This window comes from Leuresthes tenuis, unplaced genomic scaffold (genome assembly GCF_036924035.1).
Source record: "Leuresthes tenuis unplaced genomic scaffold, fLeuTen1.0.hap1 SCAF_131, whole genome shotgun sequence".
In the NCBI taxonomy this organism is placed as follows: domain Eukaryota; kingdom Metazoa; phylum Chordata; class Actinopteri; order Atheriniformes; family Atherinopsidae; genus Leuresthes; species Leuresthes tenuis.
Window position 1 is genome coordinate 23132 of NW_027325485.1, and position 26327 is coordinate 49458.

General features: G+C 41.9%; 3 non-coding genes across 3 annotated transcripts; 2 read left to right on the forward strand and 1 right to left on the reverse strand.

The window, feature by feature from the left end:
• The first annotated feature begins 15112 nt into the window (after positions 1-15112).
• LOC140287412 (U5 spliceosomal RNA) lies at positions 15113-15226 on the forward strand. The gene has a single exon (XR_011911587.1). It is a non-coding gene; the product is annotated as a U5 spliceosomal RNA (small nuclear RNA).
• A 308-nt stretch (positions 15227-15534) lies between these two features.
• LOC140287418 (U2 spliceosomal RNA) lies at positions 15535-15718 on the forward strand. The gene has a single exon (XR_011911592.1). It is a non-coding gene; the product is annotated as a U2 spliceosomal RNA (small nuclear RNA).
• A 3255-nt stretch (positions 15719-18973) lies between these two features.
• LOC140287420 (U5 spliceosomal RNA) lies at positions 18974-19087 on the reverse strand. The gene has a single exon (XR_011911594.1). It is a non-coding gene; the product is annotated as a U5 spliceosomal RNA (small nuclear RNA).
• Positions 19088-26327: the final 7240 nt, after the last annotated feature.

The window sequence follows — 26327 nt, forward strand, 5'->3', positions numbered from 1 at the left end:
TCAGCTGCAAGAAGGTGTGAATGTTCGACTAAAGTTTGTAAAAAGCTGGTAAGACAAGGAGCGATGTCCCGACATTGTATGATCAAAAGCGGGAGCGGAGGTGTCCAGCTGTGAGTAGGTGTGATTGTCCGACCATAATTGCTGAAAAATGTGTTAGAAAAGGTAAGAATACTGGACCATACATCATCAAAAGCGGGAGAGGTGGTGTTCGGCTGCAAGAAGGTGTGAAAGTCCGACAATGGTTTGTAAAAAGCGGGTAATAAAAGGTTCGAATGCCCGAATATACATCATCAAAAGCGGAAGCGGAGGTGTTCGGATGCAAGAAGGTGTGAACGTCCAACCAAAGTTTGTAAAAAGCAGTGAAAAGCGAGAAAAAGCATTTCGTGAGTTCCGCATGATTTGGGATTTTGCTTATAAAATGCATTACTTCACTCAAACTATGTTAAAACTGATTTGTCCTTCATATTTACCATGTCTAGACATATTTAAACAAAAAAACAACGTTGTACTTTGCAGTAAAAGAAAGAGCAAATCTTAAGTTTCAGGAATCCGAGTATAAGCCTGCTTTCATGAGTTCTGCACGATTTCGGATTTTGCTATAAAATGAATTGCTTTGCTCAAACCAAGTTAAAACTGCTTTGTCCTTCCATATTCATCAATGTCTAGATCGACTTCAACAAAGAAAAACATTGGACTTTGCAGTAGAAGAAGTTGAAATCCATCTACACATTGATAAATATGAAGGACAAAGCAGTTCCCACTTGCCCATAAGAAAATAAGCTTATTCTCGGATTCCTGATCCTTCAGTGTTGCTCTTTCTTCTACTGCAAAATACAATGTTGTTCTTTGTTGAAGTCGATCTAGACATTGATAAATATGAAGGAAAAAGCAGTTTTAACTTGGTTTGAGTGAATGAATTAATTTTATACATAAAATCCGAAATCGTGCAGAACTCATGAAAATAAGCTTATTCTCGGATTCCTAAAACTTTTGATTGGCTCTTTCTTTTACTGCAAAGTACAACGTTGTTTTTTGTTTAAATCTATCGAGACATTGATAAATATGAAGGTAAAAGCCGTTTTAACATAGTTTGAGTGAAGGAATTGATTTTATAGATAAAATCCCAAATCATGCAGAACTCCTCAAAAGGGGCGTATGGCTTAATCACAAGTGTGGTTCTTTCTCATTCGGGGTAGTATGAGGAAGTTTATGCTTGAAATATATGTAGAAATGGGTACATATGAAGGACAAAGCAGTGTTAACTTAGTTTGAGTGAAGGAATTCATTTTATACATAAAATCCCAAATCATGCAGAACGTATGAAAAGAAGCTTATTCTCGGATTCCTGATCCTTCAGTTTTGCTCTTTCTTCTACTGCAAAATACAATGTTGTTCTTTGTTGAAGTCGATCTAGACATTGATAAATATGAAGGAAAAAGCAGTTTTAACTTGGTTTGAGTGAATGAATTAATTTTATACATAAAATCCGAAATCGTGCAGAACTCATGAAAATAAGCTTATTCTCGGATTCCTAAAACTTTTGATGTGCTCTTTCTTTTATTGCAAAGTACAACGTTGTTTTTTTGTTTAAATCTATCGAGACATTGATAAATATGAAGGTAAAAGCCGTTTTAACATAGTTTGAGTGAAGGAATTCATTTTATAGATAAAATCCCAAATCATGCAGAACTCTTCAAAAGGGAGGTATGGCTTAATCACAAGTGTGGCTCTTTCTCATTCAGGGTAATATGAGGAAGTTTATGCTTGAAATATATGTAGAAATGGGTACATATGAAGGACAAAGCAGTGTTAACTTAGTTTGCGTGAAGAAATTCATTTTATACATAAAATCCGAAATCGTGCAGAACTCATGAAAATAAGCTTATTCTCGGATTCCTAAAACTTTTGATTTGCACTTTCTTTTACTGCAAAGTACAACGTTGTTTTTTGTTTAAATCTATCTAGACATTGATAAATACCAGCCAAAACTCTGCTGCCGCTTTTGATAATTTATGGTTGGGCATTCTTACCTTTTCTTACCCGCTTTTTACAAATTATGATCTTACATTCACACCTACTTGCAGTCGAACACCTTCTCATCCACTTATGATCATGTGCGGTTGGGCTTTCGCACCTTTTCTTACCCATTTTTCAGTAATAATAACCTTCTTGCAGCCGAAAACCTCCGCTCCTCTTTTGATCATACATTGTCGGGGATTCACACCTTGTCTTACCCGCTTTTTACAAACTTTAGTCGGACATTCAAACCTTCTTGCAGCTGAACCACCTCCGCTCCCTGTTTTGATCATATATGGTCTGGCAATAGTACCTTTTCTTACCCTTTTGTGAGTAATTATGGCTGGAAATTCACACCTTCTTGCAGCTGAACACCTCCTCTCCTGCTAATGATCATGTATGGTTTGATATTCGAAAATTTTATTTCATGTTTTAAAGCAATTATTAATGGACATTCACACCTACTTGCAGCCGAACACCACCTCTCCCGCTTTTGATGATGTATGGACAGGCATTCTTACCTTTTCTAACACATTTTTCAGCAATTATGGTTGGAGAATCACACCTACTCACAGCCGAACAACTCCGCTACCGCATTTGATGGTGTATAGTCGGGATTTCTCACCCTTTCTCATCAGCTTTTTGCAAATTATGATCTGACATTCACACCTACTTGCAGTCGAACACCTTATCATCCGCTTTTGATTATGTTTGGTTAGATATTCGCACCTTTTCTTAACTGCTTTTTTACAAACTTTGGTCGGACGTTCACACCTTCTTGCAGCCGAACACCTACGCTTCCGGTTTTGATAGTGTATATTCGGGCATACGAACCTTTTCTTACCCGCTTTTTACAAACCATGGTCGGACTTTCACACCTTCTCTTAGCCGAACAACTCCGCTCCCTCTTTTGATTGTGTACAGTCGGGTATTTTAACCTTTTCTTACCCGCTTTTTACCAACTATGATCGGACATTCACACCGTCTTACAGCCGAACACCTCCGCTCCCTCTTTTGATGGTGTATGTTCGGGCATTCGAACCTTTTCTTACCCGCTTTTTACAAACCAGGATCGGACTTTCACACCTTTTAGTAGCCGAAAAACGCCGCTCCCGCTATTGATTGTGTACAGTCGGGTATTTTAACCTTTTCTTACCCGCTTTTTACCAACTATTGTCGGACATTCACACCGTCTTAGAGCGGAACACCTCCTCTCCCGCTTATGATCATGTACGGTTTGATGTTCGAAAATTTACTTTCTTGTTTTAAAGCAATTATTGATGGACATTCAAACCTTCTTTTTGATGGTGTATAGTCGGGCTTTCGAGCCTTTTCTTCCCGGTTTTTACAAACCATGGTCGGACTTTCACACCTTCTTGTAGCCGAACAACTCCGCTCCCGCTATTGATTGTGTACAGTCGGGTATTTTAACCTTTTCTTACCCGCTTTTTACCAACTATGGTCGGACATTCACACCGTCTTACAGCGGAACACCTCTGCTCCCGCTTTTGATGGTGTATAGTCGGGCATTCGAACCTTTTCTTACCCGCTTTTTACAAACTATGGTGGGACATTCAAACCTTCTTATATCCGAAAACCTCCGCTCTCTCTTTTGATCATACATTGTCGGACATTCGCACCTTTTCTTACCCGCTTTTTACAAACCATGGTCGGACTTTCACACCTTCTTGTAGCCGAACACATCCGCTCCCGCTATTGATTGTGTACAGTCGGGTATTTTAACCTTTTCTTACCCGCTTCTTACCAACTATGGTCGGACATTCACACCTTCGTACAGCGGAACACCTCCGCTCCCTCTTTTGATGGTGTATGTTCGGGTATTCAAACCTTTTCTTACCCGCTTTTTCCAAACTATGGTCGGCTATTCACAGCTTCCTCTCCACCATACTTGTATGGTTGGATATTCACACCCACTTGCATCCGAAGACCTCTGCCCCAAATTTTGTTGATATTTAGTATGACATTCGCACCTTACCCGCTTTTGGCAAACTATGGCCTTCTTGCAGCCAAACACCTCTGATCTCGCTTTTGATGATGTAAGGTTGGGCATTCAGACCTTGCTTCACCTGCTTTTCACCAAATATAGTTGGACATTCACACCTTCTTGCAGCCGAACACTTCCGCTCCACCTTTTAGTGTTCTATCACACCTTTTTTTCACCGCATTTTATACATTATGGTCGGAAATTTTCAACCACTCTCATCCGAAGACCTCTCCTCCCGCTTTCGTTAATATATTTGAACTTTAGTCGGACATTCAAACCTTCTTGCAGCTGAACCACCTCCGCTCCCTGTTTTGATCCTGTTTTGATCATATATGGTCTGGCAATACTACCTTTTCTTACCCGTTTGTGAGTAATTATGGCTGGACATTCACACCTACTTGCAGCCGAACACAACCTCTCTCACTTTTGATGATGTATGGACCGGCATTTTTACCTTTTCTAACACATTTTTCAGCAATTATGGTCGGAGATTCACACCTACTCACAGCCGAACAACTCCGCTCCCGCATTTGATGATGTATAGTCGGGCATTCTCACCCTTTCTCATCAGCTTTTTGCAAATTATGATCTGACATTCACACCTACTTGCAGTCGAAAAGCTCTGCTCCCGCTTTTGATTATGTATGGTTGGATATTCGAACCTTTTCTTAACTGCTTTTTACATATTTTGGTTGGACGTTCACACCTTCTTGTAGCCGAACACTTCCACTCCTGCTTTTGATGATGTATGGTTGGGCATTCACACCTTTTTTTTGCCCATTTTTCAGGAATTATGGGTGGACATTCACACCTTGCAGCTGAACACCTCCTATCCCACTTATGATCATGTGTGGTTTGATTTTCGAAAAGTTTCTTTCATGTTTTCTAGCAATTATTGATGGACATGTAGACCTTCTTGCAGCTGAACACCTCCGCTCCCGCTTTTGATCATACATTGTCAGGCATTCGCACCTTGTCTTACCCACTTTTTACAAACTTTAGTCGAACAGTCACACCTACTTGCAGCCGAACACAACCTCTCTCGCTCAATGATAATGTATGGACCGGCATTCTTACCTTTTCTAACACATTTTTCAGCAATTATGGTCGGAGATTCACACCTACTCACAGCCGAACAACTCCGCTCCCGCATTTGATGGTGTATAGTCGGGCATTCTCACCCTTTCTCATCAGCTTTTTGCAAAATTATGATCTGACATTCACACCTACTTGCAGTCGAAAAGCTCTGCTCCAGCTTTTGATTATGTTTGGTTGGATATTCGAATCTTTTCTTAACTGCTTTTTTCAAACTTTGGTTGGACGTTCACACCTTCTTGTAGCCGAACACATGCAGTCCTGCTTTTGATGATGTATGGTTAGGCATTCGCACCTTTTTTTTACCCATTTTTCAGGTATTATGGGTAGACATTCACACCTTCTTGCAGCTGAACACCTCCTCTCCCACTTATGATCATGTGCAGTTTGATATTCGAAAATTTTCTTTCATGTTTTCTAGCAATTATTGATGGACATTCAGACCGTCTTGCAGCTGAACACCTCCGCTCCCACTTTTGATGGTGTATAGTCGGGCTTTCGAGCCTTTTCCTCCCCGGTTTTTACAAATTATGGTTTGACATTCAGACCTTCTTGCAGCCGAAAACCTCCACTCCCTCTTTTGATCATACATTGTCGGACATTCGCATCTTTTCTTACCCGCTTTTTACAAACCATGGTCGGACTTTCACACCTTTTAGTAGCCGAACTAATCCGCTCCCGCTATTGATTGTGTACAGTCGGGTATTTTAACCTTTTCTTACCCGCTTTTTACCAACTATGGTTGGACATTCACACCTTCTTACAGCAGAACACCTCCGCTCCCTGTTTTGATTATGTAAGGTTTGACATTCGCACCTTCTCTCACTCGCCTTTTACTATGGTCGGCCATTCACAGCTTCCTCTCCACCATACTTGTATGGTGGGATATTCACACCCACCTGCATCCGAAGACCTCCGCCCCCACTTTTGTTGATATTTAGTCGGTCATTCGCACCTTACCCGCTTTTGGCAAACTATGGCCTTCTTGCAGCCAAACACCTCTGATCTCGCTTTTGATGATGTAAGGTTGGGCATTCAGACCTTGCTTCACCTGCTTTTCACCAAATATAGTCGGACATTCACACCTTCTTGCAGCCGAACACTTCCTCTCCACCTTTTAGTGTTCTATCACACCTTTTTTTCACCGCATTTTATACATTATGGTTGGAAATTTTCAACCACTCTCATCCGAAGACCTCTCCTCCCGCTTTTGTTAATATATTTGAACTTTAGTCGGACATTCAAACCTTCTTGCAGCTGAACCACCTCCGCTCCCTGTTTTGATCATATATGGTCTGGCAATACTACCTTTTCTTACCCGTTTGTGAGTAATTATGGCTGGACATTCACACCTACTTGCAGCCGAACACAACCTCTCTCGCTTTTGATGATGTATGGACCGGCATTCTTACCTTTTCTAACACATTTTTCAGCAATTATGGTTGGAGATTCACACCTACTCACAGCCGAACAACTCCGCTCCCGCATTTGATGGTGTATAGTCGGGCATTCTCACCCTTTCTCATCAGCTTTTTGCAAATTATGATCTGACATTCACACCTACTTGCAGTCGAACAGCTCTGCTCCCGATTTTGATTATGTATGGTTGGATATTCGAAACTTTTCTTAACTGCTTTTTACAAACTTTGGTTGGACGTTCACACCTTCTTGTAGCCGAACACATGCACTCCTTCTTTTGATGATGTATGGTTGGGCATTCGCACCTTTTCTTTACCCATTTTTCAGGTATTATGGGTGGACATTCACACCTTCTTGCAGCTGAACACCTCCTCTCCCACTTATGATCATGTGTGGTTTGATTTTCGAAAATTTTCTTTCATGTTTTCTAGCAATTATTGATGGACATGTAGACCTTCTTGCAGCTGAACACCACCTCTCCCGATTTTGATGATGTATGGACCGGCATTTTTACATTTTCTAACACATTTTTCAGCAATTATGGTTGGAGATTCACACCTACTCACAGCCGAACAACTCCGCTCCCGCATTTGATGGTGTATAGTCGGGCATTCTCACCCTTTCTCATCAGCTTTTTGCAAATTATGATCTGACATTCACACCTACTTCCAGTCAAACAGCTCTGCTCCCGCTTTTGATTATGTTTGGTTAGATATTCGAACCTTTTCTTAACTGCTTTTTACAAACTTTGGTCGGACGTTCACAATATCTTGCAGCCGAACACCTCCGCTTCCGCTTTTGATGGTGTACAGTCGGGAATTTTAACCTTTTCTTACCCGCTTTTTACCAAGTATGGTCGGAAATTCACACCTTCGTACAGCGGAACACCTCCGCTCCCTCTATTGATGGTGTATGTTCGGTCATTCAAACCTTTTCTTACCCGCTTTTTCCAAACTACGGTCGGCTATTCACAGCTTCCTCTCCACCATACTTGTATGGTGGGATATTCACACCCACTTGCATCCGAAAACCTCCGCCCCAAATTTTGTTGATATTTAGTCGGACATTCGCACCTTACCCGCATTTTGCAAACTATGGCCTTCTTGCAGCCAAACAACTCTGATCTTAATTTTGATGATGTAAGGTTGGGCATTCAGACCTTGCTTCACCTGCTTTTCACCAAATATAGTCGGACATTCACACCTTCTTGCAGCCGAACACTTCCGCTCCACCTTTTAGTGTTCTATCACACCTTTTTTTTCACCGCATTTTATACATTATGGTTGGAAATTTTCAACCACTTTCATCCGAAGACCTCTCCTCCCGCTTTTGTTAATATATTTGAACTTTAGTTTGACATTCAAACCTTCTTGCAGCTGAACCTCCTCCGCTCCCGGTTTTGATCATATATGGTCTGGCAATACTACCTTTTCTTACCCGTTTGTGAGTAATTATGGCTGGACATTCACACCTACTTGCAGCCGAACACAACCTCTCTCGCTTTTGATGATGTATGGACCGGCATTTTTACCTTTTCTAACACATTTTTCAGCAATTATGGTCGGAGATTCACACCTACTCACAGCCGAACAACTCCGCTCCCGCATTTGATGATGTATAGTCGGGCATTCTCACCCTTTCTCATCAGCTTTTTGCAAATTATGATCTGACATTCACACCTACTTGCAGTCGAACAGCTCTGCTCCCGATTTTGATTATGTATGGTTGGATATTCGAACCTTTTCTTAACTGCTTTTTACAAACTTTGGTTGGACGTTCACACCTTCTTGTAGCCGAACACATGCACTCCTTCTTTTGATGATGTATGGTTGGGCATTCGCACCTTTTTTTTACCCATTTTTCAGGTATTATGGGTGGACATTCACACCTTCTTGCAGCTGAACACCTCCTCTCCCACTTATGATCATGTGTGGTTTGATTTTCGAAAATTTTCTTTCATGTTTTCTAGCAATTATTGATGGACATGTAGACCTTCTTGCAGCTGAACACCACCTCTCCCGATTTTGATGATGTATGGACCGGCATTTTTACATTTTCTAACACATTTTTCAGCAATTATGGTTGGAGATTCACACCTACTCACAGCCGAACAACTCCGCTCCCGCATTTGATGGTGTATAGTCGGGCATTCTCACCCTTTCTCATCAGCTTTTTGCAAATTATGATCTGACATTCACACCTACTTCCAGTCGAACAGCTCTGCTCCCGCTTTTGATTATGTTTGGTTAGATATTCGAACCTTTTCTTAACTGCTTTTTACAAACTTTGGTCGGACGTTCACAATATCTTGCAGCCGAACACCTCCGCTTCCGCTTTTGATGGTGTACAGTCGGGAATTTTAACCTTTTCTTACCCGCTTTTTACCAAGTATGGTCGGACATTCACACCTTCGTACAGCGGAACACCTCCGCTCCCTCTATTGATGGTGTATGTTCGGGCATTCAAACCTTTTCTTACCCGCTTTTTCCAAACTATGGTCGGCTATTCACAGCTTCCTCTCCACCATACTTGTATGGTGGGATATTCACACCCACTTGCATCCGAAAACCTCCGCCCCAAATTTTGTTGATATTTAGTCGGACATTCGCACCTTACCCGCATTTTGCAAACTATGGCCTTCTTGCAGCCAAACAACTCTGATCTTAATTTTGATGATGTAAGGTTGGGCATTCAGACCTTGCTTCACCTGCTTTTCACCAAATATAGTCGGACATTCACACCTTCTTGCAGCCGAACACTTCCGCTCCACCTTTTAGTGTTCTATCACACCTTTTTTTTCACCGCATTTTATACATTATGGTTGGAAATTTTCAACCACTTTCATCCGAAGACCTCTCCTCCCGCTTTTGTTAATATATTTGAACTTTAGTTTGACATTCAAACCTTCTTGCAGCTGAACCTCCTCCGCTCCCGGTTTTGATCATATATGGTCTGGCAATACTACCTTTTCTTACCCGTTTGTGAGTAATTATGGCTGGACATTCACACCTACTTGCAGCCGAACACAACCTCTCTCGCTTTTGATGATGTATGGACCGGCATTTTTACCTTTTCTAACACATTTTTCAGCAATTATGGTCGGAGATTCACACCTACTCACAGCCGAACAACTCCGCTCCCGCATTTGATGATGTATAGTCGGGCATTCTCACCCTTTCTCATCAGCTTTTTGCAAATTATGATCTGACATTCACACCTACTTGCAGTCGAACAGCTCTGCTCCCGATTTTGATTATGTATGGTTGGATATTCGAACCTTTTCTTAACTGCTTTTTACAAACTTTGGTTGGACGTTCACACCTTCTTGTAGCCGAACACATGCACTCCTTCTTTTGATGATGTATGGTTGGGCATTTGCACCTTTTTTTTACCCATTTTTCAGGTATTATGGGTGGACATTCACACCTTCTTGCAGCTGAACACCTCCTCTCCCACTTATGATCATGTGTGGTTTGATTTTCGAAAATTTTCTTTCATGTTTTCTAGCAATTATTGATGGACATGTAGACCTTCTTGCAGCTGAACACCACCTCTCCCGATTTTGATGATGTATGGACCGGCATTTTTACCTTTTTTAACACATTTTTCAGCAATTATGGTTGGAGATTCACACCTACTCACAGCCGAACAACTCCGCTCCCGCATTTGATGGTGTATAGTCGGGCATTCTCACCCTTTCTCATCAGCTTTTTGCAAATTATGATCTGACATTCACACCTACTTCCAGTCGAACAGCTCTGCTCCCGCTTTTGATTATGTTTGGTTAGATATTCGAACCTTTTCTTAACTGCTTTTTACAAACTTTGGTCGGACGTTCACAATATCTTGCAGCCGAACACCTCCGCTTCCGCTTTTGATGGTGTACAGTCGGGAATTTTAACCTTTTCTTACCCGCTTTTTACCAAGTATGGTCGGACATTCACACCTTCGTACAGCGGAACACCTCCGCTCCCTCTATTGATGGTGTATGTTCGGGCATTCAAACCTTTTCTTACCCGCTTTTTCCAAACTATGGTCGGCTATTCACAGCTTCCTCTCCACCATACTTGTATGGTGGGATATTCACACCCACTTGCATCCGAAAACCTCCGCCCCAAATTTTGTTGATATTTAGTCGGACATTCGCACCTTACCCGCATTTTGCAAACTATGGCCTTCTTGCAGCCAAACAACTCTGATCTTAATTTTGATGATGTAAGGTTGGGCATTCAGACCTTGCTTCACCTGCTTTTCACCAAATATAGTCGGACATTCACACCTTCTTGCAGCCGAACACTTCCGCTCCACCTTTTAGTGTTCTATCACACCTTTTTTTTCACCGCATTTTATACATTATGGTTGGAAATTTTCAACCACTTTCATCCGAAGACCTCTCCTCCCGCTTTTGTTAATATATTTGAACTTTAGTTTGACATTCAAACCTTCTTGCAGCTGAACCTCCTCCGCTCCCTGTTTTGATCATATATGGTCTGGCAATACTACCTTTTCTTACCCGTTTGTGAGTAATTATGGCTGGACATTCACACCTACTTGCAGCCGAACACAACCTCTCTCGCTTTTGATGATGTATGGACCGGCATTTTTACCTTTTCTAACACATTTTTCAGCAATTATGGTCGGAGATTCACACCTACTCACAGCCGAACAACTCCGCTCCCGCATTTGATGATGTATAGTCGGGCATTCTCACCCTTTCTCATCAGCTTTTTGCAAATTATGATCTGACATTCACACCTACTTGCAGTCGAACAGCTCTGCTCCCGCTTTTGATTATGTTTGGTTGGATATTCGAACCTTTTCTTAACTTCTTTTTACATATTTTGGTTGGACGTTCACACCTTCTTGTAGCCGAACACTTCCACTCCTGCTTTTGATGATGTATGGTTGGGCATTCACACCTTTTTTTTGCCCATTTTTCAGGAATTATGGGTGGACATTCACACCTTGCAGCTGAACACCTCCTATCCCACTTATGATCATGTGCGGTTTGATTTTCGAAAAGTTTCTTTCATGTTTTCTAGCAATTATTGATGGACATGTAGACCTTCTTGCAGCTGAACACCTCCGCTCCCGCTTTTGATCATACATTGTCAGGCATTCGCACCTTGTCTTACCCACTTTTTACAAACTTTAGTCGAACAATCACACCTTTTTGCAGCCGAACACCACCTCTACCGCTTTTGATGATGTATGGTCCAGCATTCTTACCTTTTCTAACACATTCTTCAGCAATTATGGTCGGACATTCACACCTACTCAGAGCCGAACACTTCCGCTCCCGCATTTGATGGTCTATAGTCGGGCATTCTAAAGCGGAAAAGACTCATTCTTATGTTTGGTTAGATATTCGAACTTTTTCTTAACTGCTTTTTACAAACTTTGGTCGGACGTTCACAATATCTTGCAGCCGAACACCTCCGCTTCCGCTTTTGATGGTGTATATTCGGGCATACGAACCTTTTCTTACCCGCTTTTTACAAACCAAGGTCGGACTTTCACACCTTCTCTTTGCTGAACAACTCCGCTCCCTCTTTTGATTGTGTACAGTCTGGTAATTTAACCTTTTCTTACCCGCTTTTTACCATCTATGGTCGGACATTCACACCGTCTTACAGCGGAACACCTCCGCTCCCTCTTTTGATGATGTATGGTTAGGCATTCGCACCTTTTCTTACCCATTTTTCAGTAATTATGGGTAGACATTCACACCTTCTTGCAGCTGAACACCTCCTCTCCTGCTTAAGATCATGTGCAGTTTGATATTCGAAAATTTTCTTTCATGTTTTCTAGCAATTATTGATGGACATTCAGACCGTCTTGCAGCTGAACACCTCCGCTCCCACTTTTGATGGTGTATAGTCGGGCTTTCGAGCCTTTTCTTCCCCGGTTTTTACAAATTATGGTTGGACATTCAGACCTTCTTGCAGCCGAAAACCTCCACTCCCTCTTTTGATCATACATTGTCGGGCATTCGCACCTTTTCTTACCCGCTTTTTACAAACCATGGTCGGACTTTCACACCTTCTTACAGCAGAACACCTCCGCTCCCTGTTTTGATTATGTATGGTTTGACATTCGCACCTTCTCTCACCCGCCTTTTACTATGGTCGGCCATTCACAGCTTCCTCTCCACCATACTTGTATGGTGGGATATTCACACCCACTTGCATCCGAAGACCTCCGCCCCCACTTTTGTTGATATTTAGTCGGTCATTCGCACCTTACCCGCTTTTGGCAAACTATGGCCTTCTTGCAGCCAAACACCTCTGATCTCGCTTTTGATGATGTAAGGTTGGGCATTCAGACCTTGCTTCACCTGCTTTTCACCAAATATAGTCGGACATTCACACCTTCTTGCAGCCGAACACTTCCGCTTTTAGTGTTCTATGAGGCATTCACATATTTTTTTTCACCGTATTTTATAGATTATGGTTGGAAATTCTCACCCACTCTCATCCGAAGACCTCTCCTCCCGCTTTTGTTAATATATAGTCGGGCATTCGAACCTTTTCTTACCCGCTTTTTACAAATTATGGTCGAACATTCACACCTACTTGCAGCTGAATACTTCCGCTCCACCTTTTAGGTATGTATGGTTGGCATTTGCACCTCTTTTTATACTGATTGCTGAAGATTAAGTTGTTCTTTCTCAAACTACAAATTTTTTTTAATTGTTGAAACTTGATTTGAAGTGGATAAATAAGGAGGACAAACAGTTTTAAGTCAGGCTGATAGAAGGAATTCATTTTATAGCAAAATCTGTATTTCGTCATATGTCGAGAGATGCTTATTGCTGAAGAAGTTCTTTCTCATCTTTCTCACAAAGCAGTCTTAACTTGGTTTGAGTTAATGAATTCGTTTTATAGGAGAATCCGAATTCGTGCATAACTCATAAAATAGAGCTTATTTTCGGATTCCTGAAGAATGAGTCTGGTTCTTTCTCATAATACAAAGTTTGTTGTTTATTGTTGAAACTTCATCAGAAGTGAAGAAATAAATGAATGCCTATCAACAAATGTGGGATCTAAACTCTAGTGCTTCCTCTAAAATAATTTCCTTTCTCAATTTAGAAATGTGTGTGTGTAAGTCACAACACCCGTGACACCAAAACGGCTTTCTTTTCTCTACACTCTGCACTATGAGCACACACACCAAATCAGAAAGGCTTTTTTCTCTCTTTTCTACGTTATGGACTGTGGGGACACAAAACCGCTCTCTCTCTTTTTTTTTTTTTATCGTGTGCCAGGGCGTTGTCTCACGTATTAGATTATGCTTAAGATACGAATGGGTTTATCAGTCACATCAGAATCCATACATACTGATCCTCCTGTAATAAAATGGTCGGATCTTATCAAACACACTTTGTTTCTTGTGACAATCAAGTCAGCGAAACAGCGTATACACGTCAAGACACTGAATCAAGTTTGCCACAAGAACTCATAAGTTTGGCAGTATTGCTCTGCCGTCAGCAATCATACACCCATTTTATTTTCGTGAGACATGTGCAAGCACCTGTTCATCTACTGTTCTATCACTATGAATTAGTGATCTATTATCAATAAGGATACTTCTACAAGGACTTCTTATGTTGTCAGTTGGTATATATGAATAAGTGGGTAGCTACTGACAAGCATTAAGCATGTCACACAGCCCAAACATATAACATTTCAGGACACACCACACAGTTAACAACCACAGTGAAGCGTGTCAAAGCCCAAACATGTAACATTCAAGAGGACACTTACACAACACATTCAAATCAAACAGGCAGACAACATACAAGAACATATACCCCAGCCGGCATTGCTCCCTGCCTATTTTCGTACAGCACACTATGTGTGCGCACACCTTTATTCACAAACTCTTCAACTTATACTCTTTTACCGAAGCTGCTACAGCTCGATTGGCCGAATACCCTTTGATCCTATTTCAGTGAATTTGACATCTGCCTTACATATAACAGATTAGCGGTTTAGCAGTTTTAATTTAGTTTGAGTGAAGGAATTCATTTTATAGCAAAATCCGAAATCGTGAAGAACTCATGAAAGTAAGCTTATTCTCGGATTCCTGAAACTTTAGATTTGCTCTTTCTTTTACTGCAAAGTACAACGTTGTTTTTTTTGTTTAAATCTTTCTAGACATGGTAAATATTAAGGACAAAGCAGTTTTCACATAGTTTGAGTGAAGGAATTCATTTTATAGATAAAATCCCAAGAGTCTGCTGAGAAAAGAGAGTGAATGCGAAGTAGACTTTAACACGGCTATGGGAGCGAGCCGAGTGTGGGCTAACCGGGAGAATTGCTTGAAAGAAACGCGACACCGAATGAGCGGTCAGAACAAAGCCTCAATACGGGATTCTCGTGGTGTTTTTGTTGCTGCCTTGTCTTTTGCATAGAGTAAAAGAAAAGGCAGCCATCGAATAGGGCCCGATTGTTCCTACTTGGTCAGCCGAGGAGCAAGGGGGGGGGGCAAGCGTCTCAACCAAGCAAAGCTCACCATGGGGAAGGTGACTATACCAACTAGCCTGATGCCCTGCTCCCGCAGTGACGGATAATTGTACTCTGGTTTCTCTTCATAACATACAAGTCTTTCGCCTTTTACTAAAGACCTCCGTGGAGAGCAGCACTAATGAGTTGTTTCTATTATTGGCAGGCTTTACCTTTGCGGGTGAAGCCCTTTCTGTCTGTGCAAAAGAAATCTTGCTACTTTGCAGAGTGACTTCTCTGAGTAGAGTCGCCTTACTTGTTGCGACTGTGCCGATGTTCGAAGCTGGAGTGCAAAGTTGTTGCTTGAATGGTGCTTGCTGGAGCATGCGGGAGTGCAAAGTTATACCATTTAAAAGGGCTGAAGAGTGCTCAGTGCAGCGGGTGGGCGGAGGTGCAACGTGACACTCTGGCCACCTATGGCCATAAAAAGAACATTGCTACAAGTGCGCATTGTGCCAGCAAGGGCCCTCGGACCTGAAACAGTGGACAGTTATCGCTTCTCGGCCTTTTGGCTAAGATCAAGTGTAGTATCTGTTCTTATCAGTTTAATATGTCCTCTATACGAGGACAACATATTAAATGGATTTTTAAGAATAGGAGTTGAAAAAGAAGCTTGCTCCGTTCACTCCAAGCCTCGACCCGGTACTGCAGTGCCGCTGGGAACGGTGCGCTCTCCTCTGCTCTTGTGAAAAAGCAAACAGCGGTGCAGGATGGAAGTTTCAGGGAGCCCAAGATGAAACTTTCTTTTAATCTGCTGAGAAAAGAGAGTGAATGCGAAGTGGACTTTAACACGGCTCTGGGAGCGAGCCGAGTGCGGGCTAACCGGGAGAATTGCTTGAAAGAAACGCGACACCGAATGAGTGGTCAGAACAAAGCCTCAATACGGTGTTCCCGTGGTGTTTGTGGCTGCCTTGTCTTTTGCACAGAGTAAAAGACAAGGCAGCCATCGAATAGATTGTTTCTACTTGGTCAGCCGAGGAGCAGGGGGGGGGGGGGGGGGGGGGGCAAGCGTCTCAACCAAGCAAAGCTCACCAAGTAGGAACAATCGGGCCCTTTTCGATGGCTGCAACACCTGAAAGAGATATTGATGCGAGACCCGATCAAATGCTTTTTCAAAGTCTAAATTTAAGATGACAAGCCGGGTGTTTCTGTCTCTAGCGTAATCAATGATGTCTCGAATCAGTACGAGGCTGTCGGTGAGTTGTCTCCCTGAGATGGCACAAGTTTGGTCTGGGTGAATTACCTCCTCTAAAACAGAGGACATCCGTGTCGCTAAAACCTTGCTAAAAAGTTTACAGTCAAAGTTTAAAAGTGTGATGGGCCTCCAATTCTTTAGTTCAGTCTTATCATTTTTTTTATAAAGTAGAGTCACTATTCCCACTCTAAAACTGTCAGGCAGTCGGTCGAGTTTTTCAAAATCTTTAAAAACATCTAAAATGTCTGATGATAAAAGGTCCCAATAGGTCAGATAGAATTCTGCAGGAAGCCCGTCTAAACCCGGAGCTCGACTTCTCTTAAAACCTGTTAGGCATTTTTTTAACTCTAAAGCAGTAAAATTCTGTGTCAAGTGTGCATTCTCTTTTACGGTTTTGTCAACGAATTTTAAGATTTCTGCCGATGTTTCCAAGTGCACTGGTTTCTCTTTGTACATGTTACTATAAAAGGTATGTACAGTTTCAATCATCTCTTGTGTGGATTTTGTTAAAAACCCATCTTCTCTTTTTAGATTTTGAATACACTCCTTTTTATTTATAACTTTCTTTATTTTTCACCTTCCTCAATTTCCTGCTCCCTGCTTCTTACAAAAATTCCTTTACTCTTTATTTCTGCTGAAACTGACATTTCCTTTTTGACATCTTTGATTTCTTCTTTAAAGTCTATGCCACACTGATTTAGTTTAAAGTAGCGCTGTAAGCGTTTATGTAGTCCCATCATACATCTATTCTCTTTCCTTTTTTTACGTTTACCTTGCTGTTTAAAAAAAGTCTGGGTCGTTTCCTTCACCATTTCCCACCATTGTGCATGTGTTTCGTAGAGGTCTTGAAGGGTCTGCCACTCTTTATAACATTCCCTGTACTGACTGACTATGATTTCATCCTCCAACAGGGAACAGTTGAGTTTCCACAGACCACTTCCTACCGTCACACCAGAAGGGGGTGAAAGGGTGCAGGAGAGCATAAGGTGGTCTGAAAAGAAAACAGGGGTTAATCTAACATCAGTGGGTGGGCAATCTCTAGTAAAGAAATAATCAATGTGAGAGGCTCTGGTGCCATCATGACTAAACCAGGTGAAGCCCTCCTCTCTGGGATGCATGGTTTTAAAACAGTCAGTAAGCTTAAAATCCCTGCATATGCCCTGAAGTAAAATCGAAGTCTTATCCACTTTAAAATCTACCCCTGCTCTTTTTCTATCTTTCCTGCTCAAGATACAGTTAAAACCCCCTCCTACAACTAAAGGTACTTGCCCTAGCATGTAAAGCTGTATATCTTCTAAAAGGTCATACCTTTCATTTTTTCCATTGAAACCATAAATATTTAAGAGGTTAAAGTCTTGCCCCATAAAATTCAAGTGTGCTAAAAGTGCCCGTCCGTCTCTCACCACTGTGCTACCTTTCACCAGAACATGCGGATTTTTAATTAGAATGGCCACACCATCATTTTTATTTTGATTTGAGCCACTCCATATCGATAAATGGGGCCACATTTCCTCCCATTGTCTATGGTTTTTTAAAAAAGGTAGTCCACATTCTTGTATTAAAAACACATCTGATTTTATGGAGTCTAAGAAGGATAAAATACTCTGGGCTCTTGTCTTTGATTTCACACTTCTCACATTTAGTGTTGAGAAGGTGAGAACCATTAAAAGCATAAAGGAAAGTAGGTATGTCATTTTCGTTTTTCTAAGTTATCAAAACAAATTACACACAGGTTATTTCTTGGGAAACTAGCTCTTCCTTCATTTCTTTAGGTGAAAAGTGAGTAGGGTGATCTATATTTCCTTTTCGGACTCTCGGTGTTGGCCTCTGACGCAATGTTGCATTTAACTTTGAGTCCCTGGGGGTTGATTGCAGAGCTGAAGTTAAAAAGGAGACCTCATTTGGTGAGTCGGAGGGGAAGACTCTAGGTTCTTCCACTGAAGAACTGTCTGAAAGGGACCTAACCCTTCCCCTCTTCTCTGATACCACTGGGGAATCAGAGGCTCAGATGCCGTCCTCTTCGGCTGTTGACCTTCGGGGAGGTGAGTATCTTCACTAGACTCACCTGTCTGCTCTTCCTCCTCATTTAGCGTAGCTCCACCCTCTGCCTGTGAATTCTCACAGACTTCAACACTGAGTGGTGAGGCCTCTACAGACCCCTCCCCTTTTTGCTCCTCACTTCCAATCCAAGCTTTTGGCGGGAAGTTTGAATTTATTGGGTCAACCTCTTCACTTTGTTCACCAACTGCCACCTTTGGTCCTTCTCTTTGTTGGCTTGACTGTGGCTTTACCGTCTTTAATTTGTTGGCAAAAGATTTAGGGCAATCTCTGAAGAGGTGATTTAATTCTCCACAGAGATTACATTTCCTGCCATTTGGACACTCTCCAAAAGTTTGCCCAATTTCTCTGCTCTTCCCACATAACACCTTGGTACAAGCCTCAACCAGGTGCCCATGCTCACCACACTTGCGGCAGAACTTGGGCTGCCCCTGCTAGTGGATGTAACCTCGGTTTTCAAGGTGGCCAGAGTGTCGCCCACCCGCTGCACTGAGCACTCTTCAGCCCTTTTAAATGGTATAACTTTGCACTCCCGCACGCTCCAGCAAGCACCATTCAAGCAACAACTTTGCACTCCAGCTTCGAACATCGGCACAGTCGCAACAAGTAAGGCGACTCTACTCAGAGAAGTCACTCTGCACAGTAAGAAGATTTCTTTTGCACAGACAGAAAGGGCTTCACCCGCAAAGGTAAAGCCTGCCAAAAATAGAAACAACTCATTAGTGCTGCTCTCCACAGAAATCTTTAGTAAAAGGCGAAAGACTTGTACGTTATGAAGAGAAACCAGAGTACGATTATCCGTCACTGCGGGAGCAGGGCATCAGGCTAGTTGGCATAGCCACCTTCCCCATGGTGAGCTTTGCTTGGTTGAGACGCTTGCTCCCCCCCCCCCCCCCCCCTTGCTCCTCGGCTGACCAACCAGGAACAATCGGGCCCTATTCGATGGCTGCCTTGTCTTTTACTCTGTGCAAAAGACAAGGCAGCAACAAAAACACCACGAGAATCCTGTATTGAGGCTTTGTTCTGATCGCTCATTCGGTGTCGCGTTTCTTTCAAGCAATTCTCCCGGTTAGCCCACACTCGGCTCGCTCCCATAGCCGTGTTAAAGTCTACTTCGCATTCACTCTCTTTTCTCAGCAGACTCTTGGGATTTTATCTATAAAATGAATTCCTTCACTCAAACTATGTGAAAACTGCTTTGTCCTTAATATTTACCATGTCTAGAAAGATTTAAACAAAAAAAACAACGTTGTACTTTGCAGTAAAAGAAAGAGCAAATCTAAAGTTTCAGGAATCCGAGAATAAGCTTACTTTCATGAGTTCTTCACGATTTCGGATTTTGCTATAAAATGAATTCCTTCACTCAAACTAAATTAAAACTGCTAAACCGCTAATCTGTTATATGTAAGGCAGATGTCAAATTCACCGAAATAGGATCAAAGGGTATTCGGCCAATCGAGCTGTAGCAGCTTCGGTAAAAGAGTATAAGTTGAAGAGTTTGTGAATAAAGGTGTGCGCACACATAGTGTGCTGTACGAAAATAGGCAGGGAGCAATGCCGGCTGGGGTATATGTTCTTGTATGTTGTCTGACTGTTTGATTTGAATGTGTTGTGTAAGTGTCCTCTTGAATGTTACATGTTTGGGCTTTGACACGCTTCACTGTGGTTGTTAACTGTGTGGTGTGTCCTGAAATGTTATATGTTTGGGCTGTGTGACATGCTTAATGCTTGTCAGTAGCTACCCACTTATTCATATATACCAACTGACAACATAAGAAGTCCTTGTAGAAGTATCCTTATTGATAATAGATCACTAATTCATAGTGATAGAACAGTAGATGAACAGGTGCTTGCACATGTCTCACGAAAATAAAATGGGTGTATGATTGCTGACGGCAGAGCAATACTGCCAAACTTATGAGTTCTTGTGGCAAACTTGATTCAGTGTCTTGACGTGTATACGCTGTTTCGCTGACTTGATTGTCACAAGAAACAAAGTGTGTTTGATAAGATCCGACCATTTTATTACAGGAGGATCAGTATGTATGGATTCTGATGTGACTGATAAACCCATTCGTATCTTAAGCATAATCTAATACGTGAGACAACGCCCTGGCACACGATAAAAAAAAAAAAAGAGAGAGAGCGGTTTTGTGTCCCCACAGTCCATAACGTAGAAAAGAGAGAAAAAAGCCTTTCTGATTTGGTGTGTGTGCTCATAGTGCAGAGTGTAGAGAAAAGAAAGCCGTTTTGGTGTCACGGGTGTTGTGACTTACACACACACATTTCTAAATTGAGAAAGGAAATTATTTTAGAGGAAGCACTAGAGTTTAGATCCCACATTTGTTGATAGGCATTCATTTATTTCTTCACTTCTGATGAAGTTTCAACAATAAACAACAAACTTTGTATTATGAGAAAGAACCAGACTCATTCTTCAGGAATCCGAAAATAAGCTCTATTTTATGAGTTATGCACGAATTCGGATTCTCCTATAAAACGAATTCATTAACTCAAACCAAGTTAAGACTGCTTTGTCCTTCATATTTATTCATGTCTAATCAAGTTTCAACGATAAACAACGTTGTACTTTGTAGAATGAGAAAGAACTTCTTCAGCAATAAGCATCTCTCGACATATGACGAAATACAGATTTTGCTATAAAATTAATTCCTTCTATCAGCCTGACTTAAAACTGTTTGTCCTCCTTATTTATCCACTTCAAATCAAGTTTCAACAATTAAAAAAAATTTGTAGTTTGAGAAAGAACAACTTAATCTTCAGCAATCAGTATAAAAAGAGGTGCAAATGCCAACCATACATACCTAAAAGGTGGAGCGGAAGTATTCAGCTGCAAGTAGGAGTGAATGTTCGACCATAATTTGTAAAAAGCGGGTAAGAAAAGGTTCGAATGCCCGACTATATATTAACAAAAGCGGGAGGAGAGGTCTTCGGATGAGAGTGGGTGAGAATTTCCAACCATAATCTATAAAATACGGTGAAAAAAAATATGTGAATGCCTCATAGAACACTAAAAGCGGAAGCGTTTGGCTGCAAGAAGGTGTGAATGTCCGACTATATTTGGTGAAAAGCAGGTGAAGCAAGGTCTGAATGCCCAACCTTACATCATCAAAAGCGAGATCAGAGGTGTTCGGCTGCAAGAAGGCCATAGTTTGCCAAAAGCGGGTAAGGTGCGAATGACCGACTAAATATCAACAAAAGTGGGGGCGGAGGTCTTCGGATGGAAGTGGGTGTGAATATCCCACCATACAAGTATGGTGGAGAGGAAGCTGTGAATGGCCGACCATAGTAAAAGGCGGGTGAGAGAAGGTGCGAATGTCAAACCATACATAATCAAAACAGGGAGCGGAGGTGTTCTGCTGTAAGAAGGTGTGAATGTCCAACCATAGTTGGTAAAAAGCGGGTAAGAAAAGGTTAAAATACCCGACTGTACACAATCAATAGCGGGAGCGGATTAGTTCGGCTACTAAAAGGTGTGAAAGTCCGACCATGGTTTGTAAAAAGCGGGTAAGAAAAGGTGCGAATGCCCGACAATGTATGATCAAAAGAGGGAGTGGAGGTTTTCGGCTGCAAGAAGGTCTGAATGTCCAACCATAATTTGTAAAAACCGGGGAGGAAAAGGCTCGAAAGCCCGACTATACACCATCAAAAGTGGGAGCGGAGGTGTTCAGCTGCAAGACGGTCTGAATGTCCATCAATAATTGCTAGAAAACATGAAAGAAAATTTTTGAATATCAAATTGCACATGATCATAAGCGGGAGAGGAGGTGTTCAGCTGCAAGAAGGTGTGAATGTCTACCCATAATTACTGAAAAATGGGTAAGAAAAGGTGCGAATGCCTAACCATACATCATCAAAAGAGGGAGCGGAGGTGTTCCGCTGTAAGACGGTGTGAATGTCCGACCATAGATGGTAAAAAGCGGGTAAGAAAAGGTTAAATTACCCGACTGTACACAATCAAAAGAGGGAGCGGAGTTGTTCAGCAAAGAGAAGGTGTGAAAGTCCGACCTTGGTTTGTAAAAAGCGGGTAAGAAAAGGTTCGTATGCCCGAATATACACCATCAAAAGCGGAAGCGGAGGTGTTCGGCTGCAAGATATTGTGAACGTCCGACCAAAGTTTGTAAAAAGCAGTTAAGAAAAGGTTCAAATATCTAACCAAACATAATCAAAAGCGGGAGCAGAGCAGTTCGACTGGAAGTAGGTGTGAATGTCAGATCATAATTTGCAAAAAGCTGATGAGAAAGGGTGAGAATGCCCGACTATACACCATCAAATGCGGTAGCGGAGTTATTTGGCTGTGAGTAGGTGTGAATCTCCAACCATAATTGCTGAAAAATGTGTTAGAAAAGGTAAAAATGCCGGTCCATACATCATCAAAATCGGGAGAGGTGGTGTTCAGCTGCAAGAAGGTCTAAATGTCCATCAATAATTGCTAGAAAACATGAAAGAAAATTTTCGAAAATCAAACCACACATGATCATAAGTGGGAGAGGAGGTGTTCAGCTGCAAGAAGGTGTGAATGTCCACCCATAATACCTGAAAAATGGGTAAAAAAAAGGTGCGAATGCCCAACCATACATCATCAAAAGCAGGAGTGCATGTGTTCGGCTACAAGAAGGTGTGAACGTCCAACCAAAGTTTGTAAAAAGCAGTTAAGAAAAGGTTCGAATATCCAACCAAACATAATCAAAAGCGGGAGCAGAGCTTTTCGACGGCAAGTAGGTGTGAATGTCAGATCATAATTTGCAAAAAGCTGATGAGATAGGGTGAGAATGCCCGACTATACACCATCAAATGCGGGAGCGGAGTTGTTCGGCTGTGAGTAGGTGTGAATCTCCGACCATAATTGCTGAAAAATGTGTTAGAAAAGGTAAGAATGCCGGTCCATACATCATCATTGAGCGAGAGAGGTTGTGTTCGGCTGCAAGTAGGTGTGACTGTTCGACTAAAGTTTGTAAAAAGTGGGTAAGACAAGGTGCGAATGCCTGACAATGTATGATCATAAGCGGGAGCGGAGGTGTTCAGCTGCAAGAAGGTCTACATGTCCATCAATAATTGCTAGAAAACATGAAATAAACTTTTCGAAAATCAAACCACACATGATCATAAGTGGGATAGGAGGTGTTCAGCTGCAAGGTGTGAATGTCCACCCATAATTCCTGAAAAATGGGCAAAAAAAAGGTGTGAATGCCCAACCATACATCATCAAAAGCAGGAGTGGAAGTGTTCGGCTACAAGAAGGTGTGAACGTCCAACCAAAATATGTAAAAAGCAGTTAAGAAAAGGTTCGAATATCCAACCATACATAATCAAAAGCGGGAGCAGAGCTTTTCGACTGCAAGTAGGTGTGAATGTCAGATCATAATTTGCAAAAAGCTGATGAGAAAGGGTGAGAATGCCCGACTATACATCATCAAAGGCGGGAGCGGAGTTGTTCGGCTGTGATTAGGTGTGAATCTCCGACCATAATTGCTGAAAAATGTGTTAGAAAAGGTAAAAATGCCGGTCCATACATCATCAAAAGTGAGAGAGGTTGTGTTCGGCTGCAAGTAGGTGTGAATGTCCAGCCATAATTACTCACAAACGGGTAAGAAAAGGTAGTATTGCCAGACCATATATGATCAAAACAGGGAGCGGAGGTGGTTCAGCTGCAAGAAGGTTTGAATGTCCGACTAAAGTTAAAATATATTAAAGAAAGCGGGAGGAGAGGTCTTCGGATGAGAGTGGTTGAAAATTTCCGACCATAATGTATAAAATGCGGTGAAAAAAAGGTGTGATAGAACACTAAAAGGTGGAGCGGAAGTGTTCGGCTGCAAGAAGGTGTGAATGTCCGACTATATTTGGTGAAAAGCAGGTGAAGCAAGGTCTGAATGCCCAACCTTACATCATCAAAAGCGAGATCAGAGGTGTTTGGCTGCAAGAAGGCCATAGTTTGCCAAAAGCGGGTAAGGTGCGAATGTCATACTAAATATCAACAAAATTTGGGGCAGAGGTCTTCGGATGCAAGTGGGTGTGAATATCCAACCATACAAGTATGGTGGAGAGGAAGCTGTGAATAGCCGACCATAGTTTGGAAAAAGCGGGTAAGAAAAGGTTTGAATACCCGAACATACACCATCAAAAGAGGGAGCGGAGGTGTTCCGCTGTACGAAGGTGTGAATGTCCGACCATAGTTGGTAAGAAGCGGGTAAGAAAAGGTTAAAATACCCGACTGTACACAATCAATAGCGGGAGCGGATGTGTTCGGCTACAAGAAGGTGTGAAAGTCCGACCATGGTTTGTAAAAAGCGGGTAAGAAAAGGTGCGAATGTCCGACAATGTATGATCAAAAGAGAGAGCGGAGGTTTTCGGATATAAGAAGGTTTGAATGTCCCACCATAGTTTGTAAAAAGCGGGTAAGAAAAGGTTCTAATGCCCGACTATACACCATCAAAAGCGGGAGCAGAGGTGTTCCGCTGTAAGACGGTGTGAATGTCCGACCATAGTTGGTAAAAAGCGGGTAAGAAAAGGTTAAAATACCCGACTGTACACAATCAATAGCGGGAGCGGAGTTGTTCGGCTACAAGAAGGTGTGAAAGTCCGACCATGGTTTGTAAAAACCGGGAAGAAAAGGCTTGAAAGCCCGACTATACACCATCAAAAAGAAGGTTTGAATGTCCATCAATAATTGCTTTAAAACAAGAAAGTAAATTTTCGAACATCAAACCGTACATGATCATAAGCGGGAGAGGAGGTGTTCCGCTCTAAGACGGTGTGAATGTCCGACAATAGTTGGTAAAAAGCGGTAAGAAAAGGTTAAAATACCCGACTGTACACAATCAATAGCGGGAGCGGAGTTTTTCGGCTACTAAAAGGTGTGAAAGTCCGATCCTGGTTTGTAAAAAGCGGGTAAGAAAAGGTTCGAATGCCCGAACATACACCATCAAAAGAGGGAGCGGAGGTGTTCGGCTGTAAGACGGTGTGAATGTCCAATCATAGTTGGTAAAAAGCGGGTAAGAAAAGGTTAAAATACCCGACTGTACACAATCAAAAGAGGGAGCGGAGTTGTTCAGCTAAGAGAAGGTGTGAATGTCCGACCATGGTTTGTAAAAAGCGGGTAAGAAAAGGTTCGTATGCCCGAAAATACACTATCAAAACCGGAAGCGTAGGTGTTCGGCTGCAAGAAGGTGTGAACGTCCGACCAAAGTTTGTAAAAAAGCAGTTAAGAAAAGGTTCGAATATCTAACCAAACATAATCAAAAGCGGATGAGAAGGTGTTCGACTGCAAGTAGGTGTGAATGTCAGAGAATAATTTGCAAAAAGCTGATGAGAAAGGGTGAGAAATCCCGACTATACACCATCAAATGCGGTAGCGGAGTTGTTCGGCTGTGAGTAGGTGTGATTCTCCAACCATAATTGCTGAAAAATGTGTTAGAAAAGGTAAGAATGCCTGTCCATACATCATCAAAAGCGGGAGAGGTGGTGTTCGGCTGCAAGTAGGTGTGAATGTCCATTAATAATTGCTTTAAAACATGAAAGAAAATTTTCGAATATCAAACCTTACATGATCATTAGCAGGAGAGGAGGTGTTCAGCTGCAAGAAGGTGTGAATGTCCAGCCATAATTACTCACAAATGGGTAAGAAAAGGTACTATTGCCAGACCATATATGATCAAAACAGGGAGCGGAGGTGGTTCAGCTGCAAGAAGGTTTGAATGTCCGACTAAAGTTTGTAAAAAGCGGGTAAGACAAGGTGTGAATGCCCAACAATGTATGATCAAAAGAGGAGCGGAGGTTTTCGGCTGCAAGAAGGTCTGAATGCCCACCCATAATTACTGAAAAATGGGTAAGAAAAGGTGCGAAAGCCCAACCGCACATGATCATAAGTGGATGAGAAGGTGTTCGACTGCAAGTAGGTGTGAATGTAAGATCATAATTTGTAAAAAGCGGGTAAGAAAAGGTAAGAATGCCCAACCATAAATTATCAAAAGCGGCAGCAGAGTTTTGGCTGGTATTTATCAATGTCTAGATA